A 12,428-nucleotide genomic window follows, 5' to 3' on the forward strand; every position below is an offset into this window, starting at 1 on the left:
TTCAATCCTGGGTGGAGAAGAATGGGGATATATGACTAACATGAGTATAGGGAATGGGGAATACAAGAGGTGAGGTTTAGGCTAGGGTTGAGATCAGTGACAGAAGACCAGGACAAGAATAAAACTTCAATCTTGACCATAATTCCCAAATGAAGTTTCATAATAAAGCATCAACCCTACTAATCTCTCTTAAAAAAAAAAAAAAAACTTTATGGAGGTATGATTGACATACAAAAATCAGTATGTATTTAATATAAACAGCATGATGAGTTTGGAGATAACTTTGTACCCTTAAAACCATCACCACAATTGATGTTATAAACATATCTATCATCTCCAAAAGTTTCCTCCCACCCTCTTTATTATTATTTTGTGTGTGTGTGTGATAAGAACACTTAACATAAGATCTACCCTAGTAGCAAGTTTTTAAGTATACAATATGGTACTGTTTATTATAGACACTATGATGTAGAGTAGATCTCTAGGACTTATTCATCTTGCATAACTGAAACTTTGTACCCTTTGACCAACATCTCCTGTTTCCCCCTACTCCTAGCCTCTGGCAATCACAATTCTATCTTCTGCTTCTATGAGTTTTACTATTTTAGATTCCTCATTATAAGTGGTATCATGTAGTATTTGTCTTCTGTGTCTGGCTTGTTTCACTTAGCATAATGCTCTCCAGGTCCATCTATATTGTCACAAATGGCAGGATTTCCTTTTTGAAGGTTGAATAATTCACCATTGTATGTATATACTGCATTTTCTTTATCTATTCATCCATTGATAGACATTTAGGTTGCTTTCATGTCTTGGCAATTGTTAATAATGCCTCAATGAACATGTAAGTACATCTTTCTCTTCAAGATCCTAATTATAATTCCTTTGGGTATACACCCAGAAATGAGATTGCTGGATCTTATGTCTACAAATCTTTTGACTGGTGTCCAAAGCATACAGGTATCTGCTCTCAATAAGTAACACAAACCATCACACTAACTTGTTTAATAGTGTCCTGATCAAAAGCTCAGGTAAAATAAATGATTCTGTAAGTTCCTTCACTTTAGATTTCAGTAGACCACACTGGATCTACAGAACTCTTACAGTACAACTTGTGGCCATCTTCATGTTTAGCAGAGACCATCCCCCTGAAAGCAAGCATACCTTCACACTGTGCAGAGAAACCTGGTGCCGGCATACCTCCAAATAGCTTTTGTAATGTAAACTCAAGTCTGGGAAGAAGACAGATGAAAAGCAGTTGGGATTTCCAGACTGGAAGAGGTGGGCATTTTGGCTCTCTGAAATGCCACTGCCTACGCAACAACAAAAAATAGAAAACGAGGACCAAGGAAGGAAGAAATATGCTACCAAAGGGGTTGATATTATTGCTGTGATTTAAATTCAGATTTGGTTTTGAGTTTCCTGACAGCCATGACAAAAATGAAAAATGACCTGAACCACCCCTCCTGTCCCTGATAACGTGACTAGTGCTGGAGTTACACAAACAGTTATTATATTACTTCTTTGAAACATTAAAAAAATCAAAGACATTTCTTTTGCTGTTTATTGTATCTACCTCCGATTTAACCTCTGTCATTTTTTTGTAAATGTTTTTCTCATAAGAAAAATAAGGAACTGGGATTTTGATGGACCAAATGCCTTTAAAAAATACATTGATATGGCTAATTTAATTCATCTATCCTTTCATTCATTGGTGTGGAATTTATTTATAGAAGTGGTAAGATAAGGTTGTTTTTTTTATCAGTGATTTACTTGGACAAATATGAAAAAACAACATGCATGTTACTTGCAGAGTAATTCTACCCTAAAGGACTAATTGTTGTAAGCCTTATTAGTCTGATGATATTTCTCCATGTTGGCGACTCTTTAACTGCTATGCTATTTGCAATCTCTGTATACCCTTTGCTATGTAAGGCTAACACTCCAGAAACTGTTATTTCACCCTGTTCTCTCTGCAGTTTGAATAAGCTGCCAACAAGTGGAAGGTGTGTTTTGCTTATGGTTATCATGTCATGAACAGCTCAGTATGATAAACAGAATTAAAGAGAATTATCATGCTTTTCTACTAATTTACATTTTTTCCATAGAGTGAGAACACTTTACTGAATCAACTATGCATAAATAGTAACTAGTATTGGCATAAATATTAAATATAAACAGGATATAATTTAAAGCAAGATTTAGGGAACTACAAACACCTGGGTACAATTAGACATCTTACTCATCTTTGTTACAAATTTTAATTTTTTTACTTGCTTTGCATCAGATTTCAGTGAGAAAAATATTTAACTCTCTTGTACCTATCTGCAGCATGTGAAAGGGCTCTGACCTTGTATTCAGCATTCTGACTATTGGAGTGAAAGTTATAGCATTCTTCTGAGGTCAGAGATGGACCCCTGTAATTGAGTGGAAAATTAAGATAATTCTCCTTGATTCTGTGAATATATCATAGACCGCTATTGAGTTAATTCCTCCAAGTTTTTCTCTTTACAGAGATCTTCTTCCTTATAAGCTGCTTTGCAAAAATTAGAATAGAAATATCATAGTCATTATGGAGTGTCCTATAGCTCAGGCCTTTTACTACACTTTAATCTTATACGATTTCATCTAGTGCTATGGATATAAATATTATCTCTGTGTATGCATGCAATTTATAACTATTCCAACTGCTTACCTGATTTTTCCACTTAAATATCTCATAGGTATCTCAAACATTATATCCCAAACTGAACTCTTGATTACCACCATCTCAATCCTCCCCAGTAAGTGGTACCACTATCAACCCAATTGTTTAAACCTCAAACCTAAGAATCATCCTTGATTCCTGCCTTTTCCTCATAATCCACAGAAAATGTGTCCTAATCTATCTCTAAAATATATCTTTAGTTCACCTACTTCTCTTCATATCCAGTGCTGCCACCCTGGTCCCAACCACCATATGTGTTACTTGGACCATGGTAAAAGCTTCTGGCTGGAACTCACTGCCTCCTCCCTTGCTCCCTTAAATTCCATTTTTCATAGGCAGCCAGAATTACCCTTTAAAAAAAAAACAAACCATTCATTTCTATCCCCTTATAAAACCATTTAAAGGTTTCTCATAGCATTTGAAATAAAATTCAAATTTCTTTCCACAACCTATAAGGCTCTACCTGGTCTATTTTCTGCCTAATTTGCCAACCATCTCCTTCATGGAAATGCAGCCTATCTGGATCTTTGTTGTTTGTTATGCAAAGTTCATTCCAGTCTCAAGATTACATTGCAATTGCTATTCTCTTTGCCTGAAACTCTTTCCCAGACCCTTTCCCTTTGCCTGGCTCCTTGCTATGCTTCAGATTTTGGCTCAAATATCCTTTCTTGGAGTAGTCTTCCTTGACAGCTCTAAAATAGCCTCACACTCCCCTTCACTCTATCACATCCTCCAGTTTTATTTCTTCCATAACACTTAAAACAAATTTTATTTACCTGTCTTATCACAGATTTTATTTACTTGTTTCTGGTATGTCTACCCCTTATTAGAATGTAAGCTCCTGGAGGACAAGTACCTTGTCTGTATTGACAGGTCTCTATTCCAGAATCTTAAGCTCTACCAAGAACTCATGCATACTTAATAAATATTTATCAAACTCAAAATGAAAGAATATAAAATGTCTATCACCAGTAGTATGAATATAAGATTCTTTTTTTAAGGAGTATGCGGCCTTTCAAAAGAGTAAACTTTCTTTATCCCTTTAAGCATTTTTTTGGAATATATATAATTAAAGTATGCTGAATAAGACATTTTCTGTTGTGTCTGTGGCTGAAGGACCAACTCTGCCAGTAACAGCTTCTGAATAACTGTATAATCTAAATAGGGCCACATTGCCCTATCTTTGCACACATTCCATAGAACTAAGAAATCATTTGCATATCTAAGCAGAAAGGGAGACCCAGAAGAGGGAGGGGTAGTTGTCAAAGGGCAATGTCTTTCTCACTGAAAATTCTACTGGGAAAGCCTAGGGGGCACTTGCTTAGGAGGGGAGGATCTGAGATTAAAATTTGCAATTGACTGAATTAGCCTGAAATGGAATTTTTTGTGCTGCAAGTGACCTAAGTGCTGTGAGACCTGCTTGAGATGTCATTAGGAAACAAGGACATAATTGAAGGCAGTGATCAGGCTGGGGAGGGGATGGTGGTGATAGTATGGACTTCATGTTTATAACTCACTACTTTCTGACTTGTCAATAAAAAGATTATAATTACAAAGTTCACATTTCCTTGATGAGCACTAAAATGATAAAGCCTACGTGACTTTTACTACCTGGTTTCTTAAAAAATATCCATGTCCATCTCCCTCCCATCTTCCTTCTGGTAGCCATCAGTTTCTTAAATAGGTGATGGGGATTAAGGAGTACACTTGTGATAAGCACTGGGTAATGTAAGGAAGTGTTGAATCGCTATACTATACACCTGAAACTAATATTACATTGTATGTTAACTAACTGGAATTTAAATAAAAACTTAAAAAAAATCCATGCCCTTTATATATTTTGGATACTAACCCTTAATCAGATATGTCATTTGCAAATATCTTCTCCCATTCCATAGGCTAGCTTTTAGCTTTGTTGATTGTTTCCTTTGTTGTGCAGAAGCTTTTATTTTGATGAAGTTCCAGTAGTTTGTTTTTTGCTTTTGTTTCCCTTGCCTCAGGAGATATATCTCGTAAGAAGTTGCTATGGTTGATGTCAAAGAGCTTACTGCCTGTGTTCTCCTCTAGGATTTTAATGGTTTCCTGTCTCACATTTAGGTCTTTCATCCATTTTGAATTTATTTTACTGTATGGTATAAGAAAATGGTCCAGTTTCATTCTTTTGCATGTTGTTGTCCAGTTTTCCCAGCACCATTTGTTGAAGAGACTGTTTTTTTTTTCTATTGGATATTCTTCCCTGCTTTGTTGAAGATTAGCTGACCATATAGTTGTGGGCTCATTTCTGGGTTTTCTATTCTGTTCCATTGATGGATGTGTCTATTTTTGTACCAGTACCATACTGTCTTGATCACTATAGCTTTGTAATATAATTGAAGTCCAGAATTGTGATACCTCCACCTTTGCTTTTCTTTTTCAAGGTTGCTTTGGCTATCTGGGGTCTTTTGTTGTTCCATACATTTTTTAGGATAGTTTATTCTAGCTCTGTGAAAAATGCTGGTGGTATTTTGATATAGATTGCATTAAATGTGCAGGTTGCTTTGGGTAATATAGACATTTTAATGATATTTGTTCTTCCAATCTGTGAACATGGGATGTTTTTCCATTTCTTTGTGTCATCTTCAATTTCTTTCATAAGTGTTCTACAGTTTTTAGAATACAGATCTCTTACCTCTTTGGTTAAGTTTATTCCTAGGTATCTTATGGCTTTTGGTGCAATTGTAAATGGGATTGATTCCTTGATTTTTCTTTCTACTGGTTCATTATTGGTGTATGAAAATGCAACAGATTTCTCTACATTGATTTTGTATCCTGCAACGTTACTGATAAAGGGTTAGTGTCCAAAATATATAAAGAACTTATAATAAGACTCAATACTGAAAAAACACATAATCCAGTTAAAAAGTGTGCTGAAGACATGAATAGACAGTTTTCCGAAGAAGACATACAGATGGCCAATAGACACAGGAAAAGAAGCTAAACATCACTCATCATCAGGGAAAAACAAATCAAAACTACAATGAGATATCACTTCACACCAGTCAAAATAGCTAAAATTATCAACATAGGAAACAACAGGTGTTGGCGAGGATGTGGAGAAAGGGGAACCCTTTTACACTATTGGAGTGGTGCAGCCACTCTGGGAAAGGTTCCTCAAAATTTTAAAAATAGAACTACCCTATGATCCAGCAATTGCACTACTAGGTATTTACCCAAAGGATACAAAAATACAGTTTCAAAGGGGTACATGCACCCCGATGTTTATAGCAGTGTTATCAACAGTAGCCAAATAACGGAAAGAGCCCAAGTGTCCAATGACTGATGAATGGATAAAAAAGTGGTATATACATACAACGGAGTATTACTCAGCCATAAAAAGAATGAAATCTTGCCATTTGCAATGACATGAATGGAGCTAGAGAGTATTATGCTAAACAAAATAAGTTAGTCGGAGAAAGACAAATACCATATGATTTCACTCATATGTGGAATTTAAGAAACAAAACAAGTGAACATAGGGGGAAAAAAGAGAGGCCAGCCAAGAAACAGGCTCTTAACCATGGAGAACAAACTGATGGTTACCAGAGGGGAGGTGGGCAGGGGGATGGATTAAATAGGTGATGGTATTAAGGAGTGCACTTGTTGTGATGAGTACCAGGTGTTGTATAGAAGTGTTGAATCACCAAATTCTATACCTGAAACTAATATTACACTGTATGTTAACTAACTGGAATTTAAATGAAAACTTGGAAGAAAAAAAAGATGCTGAAAAAATCTATGTCCAGTTACAAAATGAATATAAGAATATAACTGAATATAGAATATAACTAGACAAATGGTATAGGTTAGATCAAAATGGGGACTAAGTAGATGTCCTTTTTTTAATCCAAAAGTCCTTAATACACTAGAAAAATAGCTCAGTGGCTAGATAAAGTTAAGGTTTACTTCTCACACATAGTCTGGTGTGGTTTAAGTACTGCTCATATGTCTTTTTCCACCTGGAACATGTGGCCTTCTATATCACCAAGGCAGAGGAAGATAGAGCTTTAAACCAACTACATCAGCCCAAAAGCCACACATGCTGCTTTTCACAAGAGTAGACTCGAGCCATAAAATCTAAAGTTGTTTTCTTAAAAATCAAATAAAGTGAAATTGGTCAGGTGTGATTTTAAAAAGCAAGAAAAACACAAATGATATTGGAAATGATAAATGAAGCATAACCACACACCCAGAAGGTATTTTATTAAATAATATTATATTCAACATATGCTAGGAATTTTGTAAATTTTTTCAAGAAGGGATAGAAAACCTAAATAGAAATAATTCCTCAATTACTGATAGAATTTCTGAATAATTCCTGTATAAGATAACTAATAACTATATAATGAATTGAAAACATAAGCAAAAGTTTATCCCTAAAAATAACAATAATAGGTCTAAGTAATTTTATAGGTAAGTTCTATCAAATCTTCAAGAAACAGATAATCTCTATGTTATATAAAGAGTTCTAGAGGATAGAGAAATATGGAATGCCATCCAACTCATTTTACAAAGCTGTCACACTAATGATAAAAAAATTGATCAAGGATAAAACAAAAAAAGAACTGTAGGCTACTTTTATGTATAATAATAACATAAACTTATTGAGTACATACTATCATGCCAGACTCAGTTCAAAGTCCTTTAGGCACTATGCTGTCTCCCAAAATAATGGAGAAATTCCACTTCCATTAATGGCAGAATAGGTTGTTCCATATCAACCCTCCCATTAAGAACAGCTCCCACTGAGAACAGCTTGAGAAGCTGGACAAAATATTTCAAAACACTTCTCTGAATTCATCAGGGAGCTAACAAGGCAGCAACGATTTACAGGGCCAAGATCCCAGAGAAAATAGAAACTCAGGAAGGGGAGTCTGGCATTTGGTGGGGCTTTACCATTCTAAGAAATAACTGATTCTGAAAACCTGTGTATAAGAGACTAAGAAGTTGGGCTGAACTTTTGGCAGACTCATGGAAATCAGTAAATCAAGAGCTTAATAGATAGGTTTAAGAACTGATTATAGTTGAAGAGAATACTAGTGAGCAAGAAGATAATTCTAAAGAAAAATTTTCAGACTGAAGGACAAAGGGACAAAATGATAGAAAATACAGAAATGAAGGTAAGGAAGTATGGCACAGTGTGAAAAAAAAATCTAGCATATCTGGGATTGGAATTTCAGAAGGAGGGGAAGAGAGAAGCAATGTTTGAGGAGATAATGGTTGAGATTTTCTAAAATTGATGAAACATGTTGAGCCAAAGATTTAGTAAGTCCTATAGAACTCAAGGAGAGTTTCTCCTGCACACATTATAGTTAAACTTCTGAAAACCAAAGACAAAGCAAAAATCTTAGAAGCATCCAGAAGAAGACAAGATATATTCTCTTCAAAGGTGAAACTATGAGGTTGATAATGACTTCTCAAAAAATAATAGAAGTCAGAAGCAAACAAACTGACATATTGAAAGTAATGAAATAAAATAACTGCCAGTTTGGAACTCTGTATTCACGAGGTCATCTTTGTAAATGAAGGCAAAACAAAGACATTTTCAAATAAAAAATAATAATTGAGAGAATTCATCACCAACAGGCTTGCACTAAAGGAAAAACCTTAAAGAGCATTCTTCAGGCAGCAGGAACATTATTCCAAGAGGAAGCCAGTAGATTTTAAAAAGAATACAGAGCAATGGAAAAGTAATTATTACTATATAGAAAAATCTAAATAAATATTGATTATGTTAAACAGAAACAACAATGTCATATAAATATTATATGTTTACCTGACCATAAATAGCACAAGTGGCAGGAGAGAGTTAATGAGGTTAAAGTATTTTAAGGCCCTACATAGTCCTGTACTACTTCATATTACACTCTAAAAATTCAGCCATACATGTTGCATTCCCTAAACTAACTACCAAAAGAATAAGCAGATTAAAAAATCAGTTAAGTACATAGAGCATCATGTAAATATGGTTAACATGCCTGGCCAATTGACATTTAACAATGGCAGAATGTACTTTTTCCAAGTGCATATGGAATATTTACCAAAATTGAGCATATATTGGGCCATAAATCAAGTTTCAAAGGATTCAAATCATGCAGAGTAAATTGTCTAACCATAGTAGAATTAAGCTAGAAATCAATAACAAAAAGATAACTAGAAAATCCTCACATATTTGGAAATTAAGCAACATATTCCTAAATAACCAATGGGTCAAAAATGGAATCATAGTGGAAATTAACAAATACTTAGAACTGAAAGATAAGGAAAATGAAATATAAAAACATACTGGAAAGGAAAAAAGCAAACTGTCATTATATTTCTAATTATAAAATCCAAGAAAATCAACCTGAAAACTATTAGAACTAATAAGCACTCAAAGAAATGACTGATTACCACATAAAAATCAATACCTTTATAATATACTAGCAAAGCTAATTAGAATATATTATGGCAAAAATATTCCACATCACAATAGCAAGAAATACTATCAATACCTAGAATGAAACCTGACAAGAAACGTTATACATTACTGATAATGGATAGAAAGATGTGAATAAATGGAGAAGCATACCTGGAGCTTGAATGGGATGTAGTGTAAAGAATACTGACTCTGGGGGCACCTGGGTGGCTCAGTCGTTAAGCGTCTGCCTTCAGCTCAGGTCATGATCCCAGGGTCACGAGCCCTGCATCGGGCTCCCTGCTCCGCGGGAAGCCTGCTTCTCCCTCTCCCACTCCCCCTGCTTGTGTTCCCTCTCTCGCTGTGTCTCTCTCTGTCAAATAAATAAATAAATAAATAATCTTAAAAAAAAAAAAAAAGAATACTGACTCTGGCTCCAGGAATCTGGAGTTTAGACTGCTCAAGTTCAAATCCTGGATCTGTGACTTCCTAGCAGTGGGGCCTTAGCCAAGTTACTTAACCTCTTTATGCCTTAGTTTCCTTTACCTGTAAAGTGGTGATAATCATGAAAGTCTGTATTTTATACAGGCAGGACTAAATGAGATACTGTTCCATGAGTAATGTATATAAGGCTATGACCTGTACCCTGTTCTCCTGACCTCCACATCTTACTCTCCTCACTTTTTACTTTTCTGTAACATTTATTACCCTTTAACATGCTACACCATTTACTTATTTATTTATTGCTTATTGCCTGCCTATTTCTGCTAAAATATATGCTTATTGAGGGCAAAAATCTCTTACTTTTTTCAATTTTTATAAATGTCTATATTTTTTGCAATTGTACCCCAGATGCATAGGAAATTACCTGGTACATAAAAAGCGCTATTATTAAAGTGTTAATTCTTTAGAAATTATAAATGTAATTCAATTCCAATAGATATCCCAGTGAGATATTTTATAGAACTTGAGAAACTGATTCTAAAATTCCTTAGAAAGAGAAAACAAGTAACAAAAGCCAAGAAAAATTTTACAAAGAACATGGGGGAAGGGCTTGTCTTACTAATAATTAGCACAATGAGTTATTGGCACAGGAATAGACAGATCAGTAAGACTCTCTCTCCCTGTGTGTGTGTGTGTGTAGATGGAATTTTATATAAATGGGGAAGAATAAACTGTTCCGTACATAGTGTGGGGGTAATTGGCTGTTGGTTATTTATCTATAAGATCACTCCCACATGCTACAAGCTTAAAAGCAATTCCCAATGGTTTAAATAGCTTTTGTGTTTGATCATCTACTATCATGTTTTTTAAATCGATATGTTCTCATTACTGCTTACAACGATTTGAAGGTAGTTATGTATGAGCTCTATACATATATTAAGCTGGACCCCAAATCAAAAGAGCCCTGGTTTCAACTTTTGCAGCTGCTACTAATTTTTTGTGTCCTTGAGCAAATCACTTCCCCTTTCAGTGCTCAGTTCCATTGTCTACAAAGTGAGAACATTTTATTAGATTAATTGATTAAGATCCAGACAGGTTCAACTATAATCTCTTGAGTTCCTGCAACTGTTTGGTGATTCTAATTAATTCTCACAACATCATTTTCTCTCTGTTTAGTTGAAGAAACTAAAGTTCAAAAGAAACAATGGTTTGCTCAGGATTCCACAGCCAGAAGCTGCTTGTTCTAATTTGAGTTAGGTTTGCCTGTTAATAAAGAGCCTAATGAGATAGAAGTTTCTTTTTTCCCAACATAGTGTTAGACAGTCCAGGGTCAGCATGGCAGCTTCTCAGCCTTTGGAGGTTCTCAGAGATCCTGGCTTCTTATCTGTATGCTTTGTCATTCTGAGAACTATCTTCCATCCTCAGTGGTGCCTCAGAGGCCCAAGAGGGTTACTGTAATTCCAGCTGTGACATGATGGGGGGCAGAGAGGTAAATGATGCCTGTCTCCAAACCAAGTCAATTCACTCTGAAGAGCCTTTTGAGAAATGCCAGCTAGAATTTCCATCTTATTGGCCACTTCCATTTACAAGGGAGGTTAGTTTATTGAGCTGAGCACATTGTTGCCTCAAGTCAGTTTTTTTTTTTTTTTTTTTTAAAGAAGAGGAGAATCAAAATCGACTTAATAGGGCGCCTGGGTGGCTCATTCAGTTAAGCGACTGCCTTTGGCTCAGGTCATGATCCCAGGGTCCTGGGATGGAGTCCCACATCGGGCTCCCTGCTCTGCGGGGAGCCTGCTTCTCCCTCTCCCACTCCCCTTGCTTGTGTTCTCTCTCTTGCTGTGTCTCTCTCTGTCAAATAAATGAATAAAATCTTTTTAAAAAATCGACTTAATAACTAGCATTTCTGCTATAGTGGTAAAGCCTCATATCCAGGTCTACTGTCACATGTGTGATACTCTTTTCATGAAATCTATGGGCCTGACCCTTATTTTTGAAATGACTACTTGGAGAGGGGATCAGGGTAAATTTGGAGGAAATGGCATTTGGCTTGTGCATCCGTTGATGATTAGAAGGTAAAAATTTGGAGCCAGGATTTAGGGAATGCACTATAGTAGTGGAAACATGATGGTCACAGACTGGAGGTAAGGGGGTAGAGGAAGGACAGAGTACTGCTCAGATTAGCTAGGGCCCAGAATGGGTAATAAAAGGGTAGCAGGAACCCAGGCTACTAGTAGGTGGGTGTGTAAGCCTCTGTCTTAAAGACATTATATGCCTGGGTGACCCTTGTACCCCTCCCCTACATACACAAATTCTGGAACAGCAGGGTTGTAAGAGGCAAGAGGATGGAGGACATAGTACTTTATGTGGAGAATTGGCTCAGCTCAAAAAGTTAGCTCTTGCTTGCCTGTCCAGGTTTCTCAATGTCTTCTTTAGGTTCAGGTAGTTGTTCTCAACTTTTGCTATAGCCTGTAATAATTTTTAACAAATATTTCCCACTCATTCCTGACCCAGAGTTATCCTGATTTGATTGGTATGGGGTGCTACCTGGTCACTGGGGATTGGCAAAGCTCTCCAGGTGATAAGAACGTTTAGCCAACTTTGGGACCTACTGGGTTAAGGCACTGAAGGCAAAGTATTAATGAATGAATTATATTTGATGCCATTATATTGTTATTACATATAACATTATTAATAATATTACATATTATTATTATTATTATCAATAGAATTTTCCACCAGCTTCCCCGTGGGTGGGTGCATAGGCTAGGAGGCTGTGTCACAGTCACCTTGCCTGCAGAGAACGAAGTAACCCAGAGGTTATCACACAGTAAGGAGTTTGCCTCC

The sequence above is a fragment of the Mirounga leonina genome, unplaced genomic scaffold (genome assembly GCF_011800145.1).
Source record: "Mirounga leonina isolate KUSES-001 unplaced genomic scaffold, KU_Mleo_1.0 Mir_101799, whole genome shotgun sequence".
Lineage (NCBI taxonomy): Eukaryota > Metazoa > Chordata > Mammalia > Carnivora > Phocidae > Mirounga > Mirounga leonina.